The sequence below is a fragment of the Cryptomeria japonica genome, chromosome 3, assembly GCF_030272615.1.
Source record: "Cryptomeria japonica chromosome 3, Sugi_1.0, whole genome shotgun sequence".
Lineage (NCBI taxonomy): Eukaryota > Viridiplantae > Streptophyta > Pinopsida > Cupressales > Cupressaceae > Cryptomeria > Cryptomeria japonica.
The window spans coordinates 1,006,085,198-1,006,101,803 of NC_081407.1; the positions used below are offsets into that span (position 1 = coordinate 1,006,085,198).

The 16,606-nt window shown below is 37.2% G+C and overlaps 1 protein-coding gene across 1 annotated transcript in view; it reads left to right on the forward strand.

Annotated features, from left to right (window-relative positions):
- The window catches only part of LOC131036728 (26S proteasome non-ATPase regulatory subunit 14 homolog), a 63,214-nt gene that overhangs the window by 7,390 nt on the left and 39,218 nt on the right, over positions 1-16,606 (forward strand). The gene's annotated exons all lie outside the window — the stretch shown is intronic.

Consider the following 16,606-nt stretch of genomic DNA (forward strand, 5'->3'; position numbering starts at 1 on the left):
AGCTACCAACTAAGTAATGTACTGTTACAATTGGATATAATTCATAGTCAGATCTGAGGATCTGTTGGCTGGGTTTTTCCTCCTAGGAGGTTTTCCCAGGGTATTTGTGTGTCGTGTTCATTTTGCTCAATTTATGTTTATGTCCAAGTCTGAAAGTAATTAAATTAAACAACAAATATATTGATTTATTAAATAACTTTAGTTTTCTGAGTATAGTTTAAATCTGAAAGTCTAAAATCAACAGGCCTTACATATTTGGAGTCTATTGATGATTATCCAAGTGGTGCGATTCTTTATTTGTTTGCAATATAAATATACTTATAAAGGGGGCTGACTTTTGGCAAAGTCCACCACCATTAATGAAAGGTTACATTGCCCTAAACGAAGAGATGTCTTATTCCAGATTGCCGACTCCTCATGGAGAGTCACCTTGCACGGGTATAAAGGGAGATCAATTATCTTCCCCTTGGCATTCGAATACACACTCAACAGATCGTATAATTCTCACAGGAGTTCGCACCTAGCTGCAGATCGAAGATCATCTACAACAGTTCATGGATTATCTAAGGAAGTCCGATTCACATTGTAGATCGTATATCATCTATGGTGGATTGTTTCCAATCATCTAGCTTCAAGGAGTGAAGCAATTTTGTAAATACAACTTGCTGTTTTGTTGAATATAATAAAAGACATTTGTTGCTGAGTTTTTCACCTTCAAGTTGGAAGGTTTTCCCAGGGTATATGCTGTGTAAACTTGTGTGAATTGTCTCATATCTGCAGTGTTCTAAATCTGATCATAAATTTAACATGCCTGATGTGGTACGACTAGATGCTTGTATTGAGTGGGGCTGGGCTACTGCACTCACTTTATACAAAAATGTCTATTTTTGATTAACGAGACAGGAAAACCTTGGCAAAAACTTGGGAAACTGTAAAAGATTAGAACAAGAGTAGAGAAAAAATTGATTTTGTTATTATTATGTTGAATATAGTGCAGAGAAATTAAAGATATGCATGGTACTTTAAAATATTATAACTCTTAAGAAATAGGAGGGATTTAAAAAAAGAAAATATTTTACTTTCACCTAAGAGAATTTATGTTAAAGTACAAAGCTGTGGTCTTAAAATTGTATGTCTTACTTCATGGAGCATAGCCTACTATTTCCGTGGTAGTCCAATCTGAATGAATGAATGAAAGATTTTAATAATGTCCATGAGACCGAGCAGTCTATGGGATTAAGAGCAACATGCAAACCCAACATTGAAACACAAGGGCCCCAAAACCTTTTGAAGTATGCAATCCCTTTTTGATGTCAAATCTTCTACTGTGCATCTTGATCAAAATGTTTACAGTTTTGCCGAGCCTTGCCTCCCTAAACAAGGCTTTTAGATTGTCCACTCGCAGGTTGTCTTCATATTTCATATGTATGTCTCTGTAGTCTGAGCATTCCATAATGTTGTGCCATTTTGTCTCCACCACTCCCTTGTTGCAAAATAGGCATCTTCTTATTTCACACTCCTTTTTAGGCATGTTATTTATGATAGTTCCTAATAAGGTATAAATTAATAGCTAAGTTGCTGGTATGGGTGCGAGTATGGGAACCAAAAGCTGTTACAACAATTTTTTTTAACCACGGGTACTAGTATGGGATATGTTGGTGTAAATAATTATTCATCTTGGATATTATTACACTTGCTTAATTTTACTTAGGAAATGCATTTCATAGTAGTTTGGGTATGAGACACTTGGGTGTTTGTGCCACATTGGGATAGTGTGTAGGAGAAATTCCACCTTTTATGGTGTTGATCTTGTTGTTACACTCCACATTCAGTGGGTGATCCACCTCATGTGGACTATTATATTATTTCTCCTACCTACCCACACCTATTTCCTACCTACCCTTGTTTCTTATTGAGCCACATGTCATGTTTGTGTGCTCACATATCCCTAGCCTTGCCTATATAAGCAGGCTCATTTACATTGTATGTAATAATTTGATTTATTGATCATTTTCTATTGATGAGAATATAGTTTATTTTTGTCCTATATTGTGTCTCTATTTTGTACATTTCATTGAGCTCTTGATCTTGGCAAAATCTCACATGGTATCAGAGCCATTAGAGCGTCATTGATTCGTCTTGAAGAGGCATTATTGTGACGTCAAGAGGCAGATCTGAGGAGCAGCATCTTTTGGAGGCGTCCTAGACCAGATCCAACCTCGCCATTGCGTCCAGGTGGCCGTTTCCATGAATTTTGGTTATAAAGTCGGCCTATTTTGGTGAGAATTTTTTTCGCCAATTTTGCTATTATTGTACGAATTTCGAATTTTTTTTAGTTTATTCTGAAAAATTGAAAAAAAAAAAAAATTTCGGAGAAAAAAAATTTCGTCAAAATTTTTTTCGGAAAAAAAAAAATTAAATAAAATTTTCGGAAAAATTAATTTCAAAAAAAAAATTCAAATTTTTTTTGGGGGTCCGAAGACCCCCCCTGTAACCCTTGTAGGTCCTCAACTCCTCGGCGGCACATCTTCCTCCGGCGCCACCAGCCACCACCGGCAGCCCTGCGTAGGCTTCACCACCACCGGTAACCCTCCGCCAGCAAGCACCGGGGATAACTCCTTCCGTCGGCCCGGCGACTCCACCCCGCTGCAGCCGCAGCAGACCTCCCGCAACTCCCCCGGTAGCGTTGCCTGGCAGCCGCCCCGCCGCAGCCACGCCTCCCTGCCGCGCCGGCCCCGCCGGCCCCGCGCCGCCTTAGCTAGCCCCACCGGCCCTGCCAACCTCGCCGCTGGCGGCGAAACCTGCCGCTGACAACTCCCATTGGTCCTTCGGTGGGCCCTGCACTATCGCCATCGCCCAGGTGGACCTGCCACCTCCTTTGCTACGCAGACTTCCACCAGCCTAACTCGGTGAATCCACAACCGCCACGTGGCAGGAGGCCACTGGCCTATGGACACCTCATCATCTGACACGTTATCCACCCAGTCATATTTTCGGCCAATCAGATCGCGCCACGTTAGCGCCCAGTTAGCCGTGAAGTTTTCGCGACGGTCATACGGCCGTCAAATTTAACCCCGCAGTTCACTGACGTCATCATTTTTCAAAAATTTTGCAGGCCCCTCTCATTGAGCTTTTTGATTTTGTAGTTCAACTTCAAATGGCCATAACTTGCTCATTTTTGCTCTTTTTTTGGTGCAATTTTTTTTGAAATGTGCTACAATTTCGTGTACTTTCATGTGGTGGAATTATTTTCTAATTGTGATGGACAGATTTTTCAGAATTCTTAGTTTTTGGTGACTATACCTGTCCAATCCTTGTTTCTGCAACTTCCAGGACTCTGTTTGGGCTCATACGAACTCCTTTTCAGGTGTCGCTTTTTTTGAAAGTGCCTTATTTTTTGTCTACTCTCAGAATATGCTATCGGTTTACAACAATTGTGGGTAGAAATTGTACTTTCATCATATGGTCTTATTTGGCCAATTTGGCATTTGTGTTGCATAGATCTATCTTTCTTATCTTTTGCTTTGTAGTTCTCAACCTATTGGGGCAGTTGTAAAACAAAATCAGAAGTCCACCTTGCCATTGTTTGCAAGTGGCCTATTGTACACGCACTACATATAAAGTGCCAAAATCATCATTTTTGGGGGGGTACTTGATTGAGTGAATTTGGGGGGGTGTCTCTTGTGCTTTTGTGCTCTTGTGTTCCTTTCTTTTTGCTGCAATGGGTTCTTTTAAGTTTCCTCTCTCAACTCCTCATAATTATGCTACTTGGAAAATTGATGCATGGAGTAAACTTATGGAAAAAGGACTCACTCATTACATTGATGGAACTATTGTTGCTCCTGCTGATCCTAAGGTTGATCGAGTTGGTCACTTGGATTGGCTCACTAAAAATATCATGGCAATTGGTACCTTAAGAAAGTATGTATCAAAGGATCTCATTTTTCATATTGAGAAGTGTACTCTAATCAAGGATGCTTGGCAAAAGTTTCAAGACTTGTATGGTCAAGTTGATGAGATTAGGGGATATCAGATTGATAGTGATCTCACCATGTTGGATCCCAAGAACTTTGATACTATACAAGATTATGTCACTAAGGCAAATGAGTTGAGGGCACAACTCAAAGATTGTGGCATTGATAAGAAGGATACTCAATTGATCTTCAACTTGATAGGCAAGCTTCCACAAAAATATGCAGCATTTGTTTCTAGTTTCCAAAGCCATAGGATGACAATGGGTTCAAGCTACACAATGCCTACATTTGATGCTTTCAATGAAATGTTGATGATGGAACAAACTAAGTTGATAAGCATGGGCATTCTTAAGGCTTCTAAGTCTCAAGCATTAGTGGCAAATCAAGGGAACAAAGGAAATCAAGGAAAGGATAACTCAAACAAGAAGAAATGGCAATCAAAGCCTAAGGACAAAGCATCATCCTCTCCACAACAAGGAGATACATCCTCTTCCAAGAGGGATAATTCACCAAAGAGGGAGAAACCTATGTGTGCCTATTGTAAAAAGTTTGGTCATGAGGAGTGTCGTTGCCATTCTAAGAAGATTGATGAGTTCACACATATCATCAAAAAGCGTAACATTGATTTTCCTAATGTCTACAAGAAGGATGATTCATCAACTTCCACTTCCTCTCATTCAAAAGGAAAAGAGCAAGCATTCATGGCTTCTACAAGTGGGAAGACTCACTCTTTTGGGACAAGAAAAGGAAAAGCTCTATGTGCTACTATCAGTCATGATTCAGAGAGATGGCTTCTAGATTCAGGGGCTTCTCATCATATGGCATCTTCGCAGTCTATGTTCTCTACATTTGAGCCTTGCACCATACCGCAAATTTTGATGGGCAATCATACATACATGGATGTGATTGGGAAAGGATCTATTGACATTGGGGAAAACTCCTTCAATGATGTGTTGTGTGTACCCCACTTGACAAACAATCTCCTTTCCATCTATCAAATCACACATGGCGCAACTAAGAGAGTTGTGGAGTTCACACCTGAGTTAGTTTTCATTAGAGACTTGGAGACTAGAGCTATCATTGCGACTGGGGTGGTTGATCATGCATCTCGGTTATACTCCTTTTCGGATTTTGTTGATGATGATGATTTCACATTTGATGATTCTACACATGATGATCACACTTCTTGTGATGGTTCAGATTTTGAGGAGAACTTTGGGCACTTGAACATGGGGGTTCTCACATTTGACCCCGTTCTTGACCCTTGTATTTCATCTCCTCATATTGATATCACATCACCTATTGCACCTGATGATGCGGATAGTGCGACAATTTTGCCTTCATGTGATTCAGTGCAGCAAGATATTCATTGTCTTCCAGCTTCAGATTCATGGGATGATTACTTGACAGACATTGCAGGTTTGTTTGTAGAACCTACATTGCAGATTTGGGAGACATCATTGATGACATTCATCTTCTCTTCTCTGTGATGATCCTTCTTTGATTGTTGCGAGGGCACACTCTAACCCTCTTGTTCATTCTCTACATGATCATTCTTTTGAGATTGACATGATTGTGGATACTTATGTACAACAGTTGGAGGAGGTCTCTTTATCTTTTGAGGAGACATGTGAGTCTTTGGGACATGTTCTACATCCATCTCCACTAGATCTTGGAGTGCCTTTTTCAGCAGTGTGGCACAGTTTACCACCTTTGGAGGGGGTATCTTTCAGCATCGACATGGGGACTCTTGAGCAGTTTTCAGAGATTCCATTCATCATGAATTTTTTTCATACATCTTCCCTTCATAATTGGGGATACTTCATGGATACACCTTTGGTTTTGTTTCTTCCTAAGGGGAGGAATGTTGTTCAACGTTCGTGGAGCAGTTTCTTCATACATTGAGCTTCTATCATTGGTGCAGATTCCACATTGAGGGGTGGCTTCCTAGCTTCTCTTCTTCTCTCATATGGGGGGACTTTTTCCTCACATGGGGTTTTGTTCTTCACATACTTCTATGAGAGTTCTTTGTATCTAGTTTTCATCTCTCTTTTGGGGGAGGGTTTTTTCCCATTGGGTTTTTCTCTCTTTCCCCGCTTTGTGAGAGATTTCATTGCATTGGTTTTCATGCATTTGCATTTGTACATGGGTACCTAACATGGCCTAGTAGCCGGGACCCATCTTGCATTGCTTAGTTGCATTGTACACTTAAGTGCATTCCCCTAAGTTGCACTTAAGGGGGGGTGTTGGTGTAAATAATTATTCATCTTGGATATTATTACACTTAAGTTTACTTAGGAAATGCATTTCATAGTAGTTTGGGTATGAGACACTTGGGTGTTTGTGCCACATTGGGATAGTGTGTGTAGGAGAAATTCCACCTTTTATGGTGTTGATCTTGTTGTTACATTCCACATTCAGTGGGTGATCCACCTCATGTGGACTATTATATTATTTCTCCTACCTACCCACACCTATTTTCTACCTACCCTTGTTTCTTATTGAGCCACATGTCATGTTTGTGTGTTCACATATCCCTAGCCTTGCCTATATAAACAGGCTCATCTACATTGTATGTAATAATTTGATTTATTGATCATTTTCTATTGATGAGAATACAGCTTATTCTTATCCTATATTGTGTCTCTATTTTGTACATTTCATTGAGCTCTTGATCTTGGCAAAATCTCACAGGATATATATATATGTGTGTGTGTGTGTGTATAGAATGCTAAAAAATAAAAATATATGAACATTGATGCTCATAATTGCCAAAAAATAGAATATTTAATACCTCATAATCTTAATTAGCAAAAATAAAAATACTTGAGTCTCAAAATGTCATTAGACAATGAAAATTTAAATTACAATTGATATTTAATTTCTATATTCTTCTTCATCAGAAGCATCAAGGTTAATATCAACATTCGGTTCAATTTCATTTGAATCACAATCAACAGAATTGTCACTCCCATTAGCTGTATCATGTGCAAATTTTTTGTTTGTTTTTTGTGTAACTAGGATAGGAAAATAAAAAGGATTCGGATTGCCTTAAGGCATCATCCGAATCCTTACAGGGCTGGGCCCTTCTTCATTAAGGAGGCGTGTAAATAGGGCTGGGCCCTATCTCCATCTAACGTATTTATGTGAAAGGGCACATAGGGCTGGGCCCTATCTATGTGCACAAATTAGGATAGGGCTGGGCCCTTTCTCTTCCACACGCCATGCAAGGTCAAACGTGTGAGATTGTAGCATCTACCTTAGCGCCCAGGATAGGGCTGAACCTAAATAAATCGTGGAGTGAGATATAGGGCCGACCCTATCTTGCACATATAACGTGGGAAAAGTACAAAGTCTTTAGCGCCAAAAAGTGCCTTATTGGGCCGACCCAATAAGGCACCAATCCTCATATATAAAAGCTACATAGAATGCATCTTGATACAATTACTATATGTGCGAATCAGATCTGCAATAACAGTGCGAAATATATCTGCTCTCCTTTGGTGTGAAGATACCTTATCTATGGATGCGACTCTGTTCTAATTGATGCGAACTTAAGTCTATTGTTCATGCTGAAGAAGGCACGGTTATGCTGACTACAAAAAGGTCATTTGAAGCTGAAGATATCTGCACATGTATTCAGCCTGAGATAAGTGTTGTAAGACTGCAATTTTATTCATAATGAATAATCAGATCTGAGGATCTGTTGTTGCTGGGTTTTTCCTCCAAGAGGGAGGTTTTCCTAGGGTAGACTTGTGTTGTGTGCCCTTTCTATTTGTGTACTTTGATTCTTGTGACTGTGCATTATTATTTCCTGCTCATTATTGTTAATCTGATCACGAAAACTAACACAAAAGCTAGTTCAATTTCATTTAACATTTGACAAAATGCCAAATCATTAACAATACAAGGAAAGTGATTTCACAAAACATAAACAAACAGCTGCTACATATGCATTATGCAAATCATCTGAAATCAAGCTCAGTAATGCTGATACAAAGTTTACTAACCCCGCGTGCACAGTTACAGCTCACAAATGCAAGTGAAATGATATTTAATTGCTTGCTTGCTGGCATATTCTGACACAAAGTTATGATACAGCTGGAACTGGATGGATAAAGGAAATGGCATATTCAAAATTATGAAGTGTGAATTGAGCTTTTGATGTATCAATCTATGCCTGGGTACGGCCCTTGGTACTGCCTGGGCGCCCAGGTTCACTATGGGTCGTTTTGCCCGGGTTCGCTGGAGAAGGACCCATAGTGATCCTGGGCGCCCAGGCAGTAACCTGGCCGTACCCAGACGATACCGACTCGTACCAGGACCTGGGCTTTACCAGCTAGTACCTGGTAACATAGATTAATAGAAAAACCATCAGTATCGTTTAAAATTTCAACTTAAAAATAATTCTAATTAAAATGAAACTTATAAAAGAAAAATTTAAATGCCAAAACTAATTTTTTTGAATGTTCTGGTGCTTTTATTTTTCTGCATCAAGTTTAAAACGAGCCAAATAAGGGTAGGCATACATTAAATAATTTCAGAACTACTGTTTTGAAAATCTCACGAAATAGCCGAGCAAATATGGATGGTTGCAGTTACTTAGGATTAAGTTATATTTTAGAGTGTAATGCTACTATGTGCAAAACAAACACAACAAAAGTGGTAACTCAGACATTTTCATCCTGATCAGCTGGAGCTTCCCATCCCAAGCTTGTGTCAGGAGCAGCTGCTAAATTTATCTTTGAGAATTACTACTAACTCGTTTTAAGCAATAATAAGTTCTCCACAAGCTGTCTCTTACACCTTTTGTATCTCTCCCTCTGCCTTTGCCACGGCCGCCTCTGCTATTCCTTCCTCGGTACAGTGAATTAGCAATCAAGTGGAAATCAGGTTGAGGCTTCTTGCCCTTGAGTTCAGCAAGGAAGGCCGCTTGTTGCTTTTTCCATTCTGGCATATCATCCTGAATGGAAAGCATGGAGTTGATATTCCAGGCAATAGAGTAGAAAGGACTTGTAGGACTTCTTCCAAATTCTATTTTCACTTTGAGAGGATGTTGCAGCAGTTGCAGTGTGGTAGACACTGCCCTGCTTAGCCCCCTCAGAATCCGATCTGTGCAATTGTTGAAATACCGGCCCTGGGTGATTGCTAACAAGCAGTTTGCCACCCTATTAACATCTGTACACTTGGATTTAGTGAAAACTTGAAAAAAATAAAATCTTCTTGTATGCCTTTAAGCTTTGTTTAGCTGTACAAACTCTAACAATGAAATCCAGTGCAGTTGACACCTTACGAGCACCATCCACCACACTTTCCACGGCCTTGCCCACACCAGAATAGCTGTTATGGGGAGGCGCTGCCTCCCATACGATGATTAAATCCTTTTAGTCAGCCAGAAATACCTTTTGAAGCATGATATCAACTGTATGTAGTCCATACAGAAATATCTGTTGTTAACTTTGGCTGCTAATTTCACAACAGTGCATACAGAAAGAGTATTTTGGAGGAATTTGTTCTTATCAATCCTTGGCTAGGAATCCCCAGTTTTTCCTCCTAAATACTCTATCCTTTACATGTTTGACATATCTATCATGGCATATATTAACTGCAGATGCTTGGCCAAGTGATGCCCATTGAGCTACACCTCACCTTTCTTTTCCTGGATTCTCCTCACTCCCACCATCCTTTTAAACTTCCCTCAGTGATAATTCTCAGCACTCATTGTCCCTACTGCTGTCAACTCTCAAATATGACAAAGCCCTGAATTAGTGGTAATAACTTGTCCAACCTCTAAATTTTTAAACTCAAAATTTTTAAACTCTATAAACTAAAAATTTTTAAACTCAGATTTTTAAACTAAAAATTTTTCAACTCTAAAAATTTTTAAACTCAAAATTTTTAAACTTTAAAATTTTTTAACTCTAAAAAAAATTTTTAAACTCCAAATTTTTAAACTATAAAAATTTTTAAACTCTAATTTTTTAAACAAAGGAATATGATGGAGAAGGCATCAACTCCTTAAAGAGTGATAGAGACTAGAATAAGTATTATAATATTATAGTCACTTCCCTCCAATCATCCACTGAGGCATTAGAAACAGTCAAATTTCTTTGTTTCTAACCAATGTCAACCAATAAGTATGTTGTTATATTCACTCCCCTATAGCAAGGAATGTAGTTTATGGAGGAAAGAAAGAAGCTAGCCTTTACGCTTCCTCGAGAATGTTATATAAATCCTTAGAGGATTCCCCTTAGCCATTTACATTGATGGTTAATTGGTAATCATATTGAATAATGATTTTTAGATTATTGAGGGAGCATTCTAATTTTAGTCATTTGATTAGTGCAAGGAGTTCTCCTTCATTATTGGTGCCAAAGTCCAAATGGGAGATTGTGGCCCCAATGAAGTCATTTTTATCATTGTGGATTAAATAAGCATTTGCCTTGCCTGATTTGCCTCTGGAAGCTCTATTAAAATTCATTTTTGATAATCCCCTTGGAGGTGGAGACCATTTAGCCATTCTCTTCCTATTTAAGAATTTGTGTTTCCCCTTAATGGGAGTGTATACAAAAATGTCTTTACAAGATTTTCGATGCCACAAAATCATTTTCATAGTGATATCAATGTAAATCAGGGTGTCACTTCTTTCTTACTTTACAGGACATATTAGTCACACAGTAATGTGATCTTACCTGTGTTATATCAACGAGAATAAACTATTCTGCCCTGGTAGGTCTTTTTTTTGTTCTCCTTTATGGATTGGGTTGCTCTCATTATGCCAAAGGCTAAATTGGAGTTTTACAGGAGTCAAGTTTTACATAACTGAGTCTTGTTCTCCATGAAATTAACTTTCTTTTATTGCGTCCTCAGCAAGTGGCACAAATTCTTTGTGGAATCAAATGCTATTCCCTTTCCTTAATGACTGCCAATTTTTCAAATGGTGTCATTCCTTTGTGGAACAGCCTTTCTAAGTCTAATATGATTCCCCTTTGTTGTCCGCAAGATGACATTTCTCTTCCCTTATCCCTTCTTGCACCATACCCTTCATTAATTACATTAATGGAGGTCCATACTGTATACCAAGGCACCCATGCCTAGTTAATACGAGCTGTAGGAGATCATTAGACTCATTCTCTCCCTACCTTGCCCATTATTTCTTTTCAATATCGTATTTTTATTAATATTTTTATCCTTATAATGCCCAGTCCGAAAGTGCTTGATGTGGGGATGTTACATAAACTTGTTCTGAAATAGTGTTGTCTTTGTTGTTCCTCCATTTGAAAAGTGAGGGAGATGAAAACCCACTGCTATCCACTTTATGGTCTTTGGAAGCATGGTATGGGCTCATATTTTAGGTGAAAAAATGAAGAAACTTGATCTAAAGAGTCACAAGTGAATGGGGGCAGGTTATTTTGAAGATCAAAAGACAACAAACATTGGTATTTAGTAAGTTAGAAACTTCTCTTATGAAGAGATCTGACTTTTGAGGAGACAAAATTACATGAAACGCAAAAATACACATGCTGTCAATGACTTCTTTTACATGAAGTTCATTCATCTTTTCTAATAATGAGGATAAAACACTTAGGATTGACGGCCAATCGCCTTTTGTGGTCACTATGAGGAGATAGTTTTAGAAGACTAGAGGAAAAAATGAAGAAACTTTATCTAGAGACACAAATGTATCACAATGGTGGTATTTTGAAGATCAAAGATCACACAGGCATTGGGATCTAGTAAATAGGGAGCTTCTCATTCAAAGAGATGTGTTTTTTAATGAGACAAAAATATATTTGGCACAAATTTACACCTGTTATGAGAATGACTTCTTTTTTGCTGATTTCATATGTTTCTGTTTTGATACAATAATGAAGCAACCGGGATTGATACCAGTCAAGGGGCTATAGCTATTGGTCATAATCTAGTAGAGAGACAATGAATGAAACATATTAAAGTCAACAATCATTTTATCATAAAGTACATTGAGGATGGAAATATGTAGTTTAGTTGCGATGTGCTTTGGCTTTCTGAAGTGATTCCCTTAGCTTTGAGGGGGAGATTTCTCCAAATTGAATTTTATCTTACTTGAGACCTTCCAAGTAGTAATTTAGATTGAATGTCTAGCCATCTTATCAGGTCCTTTATATAATCTTAATTTAATATTGAACAGTGGAATATGTGGCAATCAAAAAGGTTCTAATGCCTAGGATGGTATTATGATGATTATTTATAAGAGGCCCTGCCCACCCATTTGTCACACATAGTTTCCATTCTATTCTCTCATATTTGAGTATCATTCTTATTTTTCTCTATAGATTGCATGTCTTTCGTTACATAGATCCTTTAGTTCTCTCATGGTTGTTAATAAATATTTCGTTCCATCTCATCTATATTTTTGCAGTTACACATTTGCCTTGGTGGTTTGTGCTCAAGGGAAGAAAACTATGGCATAACATTATAAGCGAGGCATTTTGGATGAAGCAGTGTTGCATTTAAAGCTGATTTATTCTGATACATAAATTGTTTTAGCATTTGCTTATATTTCTTTTTGTCATTCATATAGTACACTTCTGTGGTTTTTATTGGTTAATACAAAAAATACACATATTGCACTTTCTCTTGCTTTTCTTGTGTTCTCATTATATTTGATTGTCACTTTAGGTTTGACCTTGTCACGAATTTTGTGCATCCCCAGATTTCAGGTTTGTAAATATAGGAGTTGGTTCTCATAATCCATAAGTAGTCATAACTATATGCTACCTATTTGTAGTGAAGCACTACTAGGGTCTAGTTCTACATGGTTATTACAGAATTCCACTCTTTAACCTTTTTATTCAGTTCAATTTGAATGGTACAACTGCAACATATTTGCTATGACTGTGCATGCAGTGATATAATGTCTTGAGATTCTGCAGTCAGTGTTGTCTGTTTGGTGCATGAGCAAATATTGTATCTCATAGATATATTATGTTTTTAATTTTATCCAAAGAAGCAAAATCTTACAATCTGAAATTGACCAAAAACTGGTTAAACTGATTTTTTCATGATTTATCACAGTACCAATAATTTGCTTCAAATTGTTAAACTTATGATTTTGACTGATTTGAGCTGTTATTTTTATACTATTGATTTCTTGTTTTGTTTTTGTGACCCTACAACTTCATTTTGTTGCAATTTTTTGAAAAAAAATCTTTATCTTATGGTTTGCTCATTCATCCCTGAGATTGATTTTTGCTGCTATGCTATATTTACAAATTTATGAAAGAGATTTAGTCAAAACTCAAAGTAATGGGCATGGTCAATATATTGACCAAACAAAACAAGCTTGATAGAAACTAAGTAATGGTTAAGCTAGTGATGAAATCAAACAATTTAGCATCTCATTTACTTCATTTTAATACAAAAAGCTGTATCTGTGATCACTGTTTAGGTTTTATGGTCTTGAATGTTCACTTAAGTGAAAAAATAGATTACATTTGAAAATATCATGGATAAAAAATAATTTGTGCTTGGATTTGTTTAATATATTCCAATGTGCTTAGTACATTACTATATTCCTTATTAATGCTATTTTCTTTCTGTTTTTCATAAAATATTCTATATTTCAAGTTCTATCTAGTTAACATTAGACATATTTGAGATGACATGATTGAAGGCATTGCCCTCTGCTTTCTTTTTGATGAAGTAAATTTATGCCCTTGACCTTGGTAGAATCTCTAAGGATATTAAGACATTTTGCATTGTAGTTGAGATCTTTGGCTTATATTTGACTGCTTAGCCTTTGCCCTAGCTCACCATTGCACCTGGGTTAAATATATGAGTAAGCCTAACTCTATGGCTTTCAGCCCACAATCCCAAAATACCACAAGTAATCACATCTTATGGGTGCTGAAACATCAAGATTGACACTTCAAATCTTTTTGATGACTCTTGGAGTGTGTCAGCTGCAGGCCCAATTGAACAATATGATGAGCATATTATTATACTGGAGGGGAGTGGTGAATCAGTATGATATAATCTAATCTTTCACTTTTCCAACTTAACAATCACAGATTCACAATAACATCAATTGCACAATATCATTCACATAAGATTCAACAATTACACAACACAAGTGGAACACACGATTTACGAGGAAACCCGTATGGGAGAAAACCATGGCAAAATATTGCTTATATAAAACTTCTCTTACAAAACTTTGTAGGCACCAACCCACAGGAGACACCAATCCCCTCAATTTGTTGGCACCAACCTATTGGAGACACCAATCCCCACAATTCGTAGGCACTGCAGTACCTATTGGAGACACCGATCCACAATTCGTAGGCACAAACCTACTGGAGATGCCAAGTCAATCATTTAATTGGTTCCATTTTTCTCCTTCCTTGTACAACAATTTCTCAATAATTTAGCCATTTCCTGATTATGGACTTGCCTTTTGATATCAACGCAATAATCCAACCAACACTTGTCTTATCTTTGTCGAGTTGTGATGGATCTTAAAATTTGCAGTGGGATGAGGTATCTCATTTTATTTTACTGGATTCTTTCTGGTTATCTTTGAGATTTTTCTATGTAACCTTTGCTAATTGTTAATGGTTGTTTAGCCTTACATTAGACATATTAGGTGTCTGAAGTGAGCTGTGTAATTCTCAATGTCCAGAGAATGCTAAATGTGAGAGAGCATTGGAAGCTATCAGGCTTACTGTTATTTAATCTAAAATTTTTTACAACTTTATTTAGGTCACGAGTCAGTCTTTTTGCATGGGTTGCATGAAAAACTATTTGAACGAGCAGCCAGGGATGGAGTTGGACAGAATTTAAAGTTTTGCCACTATATATGTCTATACTTGCACAACATGAGTATTAAGCGGTAGAGTGAAGGACCATGTTGTCTATTAAAGCCTATCATATGACTTGCAAATTGAAAGTATTTATAGACAAATGATTATCATATTCCGCATAATCCTTGATTGTCTTGATTTACCAATATTTAATCAAGACTCTTGCTATGGCAACCTGCATGAATATATTCAGAGTCCAGACAGCTAATAGGTAATAACTAATATGGAATCTCAGATGAGCCTACATGAAATTCTTGAACACCAGAGGACCTTTGTCGAGTTGCGTGGTCTTGCCAGAATGCTGTTGTGTGTAATGTCCCTAAGTTAATGGCTCTGTAATATCTCAGTTATTGGTCTCAGATCTAAGGTAGGGGTCAGGAAGGGTATTTTAATCTTCTGCTGTTATCAAAGAACCTGCAAAAACACAGTCAAAAGATGCTGCAAATTATATTAAAGAAGGATTATGTAAGGGGTTTGATACATTGTTAGCTGTTCATAATAAAAGAAAGTTCTTGTGAATATTTAATAAACATAAAAAGTGAAGGTAGTGATGTCTAATTTGAGTTTTAGTAGGGTGCCTCAACACAGCAGTTCCCCTTGAAGTATCCATATGGGGTGCCCTTGTACAGCAGTTCCCCTTATTATATAGGGGGCCCTTGTACAGCAGTTCCCCCTATTGCATAGGGTGCCCTTGTACAGCAGTTCCCCCTATTATAAGGTGCCCTTGATCAGCAGTTCCCCCTATTGGAATACTTTAATTTCCAGATTATTATATTTTTTAATAAAGGAACTGTTATGATTGTTTAGATCTTATCTAATATTCAGATTGTTTACCAGTTAGTAACCAGCATTTATTTTATCCACTGCTGTCAAATACTCAGTTATTTGAATATGTGATATTATTCAGTTTGTGCATGCTTCCCAGTGTATTATTATCTTATCAATTATTTATCTGAATACTGAATTCGATATTAATCAGTTGATCTTTATATAGTAGTAAATGTTAATTGAACCTATTATTCACTAAATTATCACAGGGTTAATCTTTACTGGAACTTATATATTTTTGAATGAACACCTATATATATATATATTAATGCTTAATAGGAATGATAATTTAATTACGTCAGAACACATTTCTTATTCAGAATCTATCTCTTAATGCTGAGGGAGTTTGAGTGTAGATAGCCTTACCGGAATTGGGGTGAATGCAGAGCAGAGGTTTTGTCTTTTTCTTTTTTGCCTTCGTGTCTCCTCCAATCACCCAAGCCTCGTATTTATCCCCTTCGATTGCTGCAGCAAGGAGACGTAGCTGTTGGGAAAGTTTTGGAAGGCGGTGACTCCTTGGAAAGTCACCGCTTTCCATCATCCGTATTAAATCTGAAGCGCTACCTTACTAGCGCTGATCTTATTATTAATATCATTATTAATATTGTTTTGTTAATGTCTACTCACATATATTTAATAACTAATAACATTTCATTATTATTTGTAAATTAATGATAATCTGTTAAATAAATATTTCCATTTAAGATAATTGATGATCAATAATATTTTATTATTATTTGTAAGTTAATAATTAATACATATTATTGTAATTCATTTTGAGGATACAGTAAATATTATTATGATTCATTTTGAAGATACAGTAGTACACAAAAATTGAGGGGACATGACATTGTGAGCACCAAAGATCAGATAGAAGGTTATATACTGTTATACGAATCAATCATAATCAGTCAAGGCCTGCATGTGTCAGATAGTGAAACTATCACTCCTTGCTCAGTA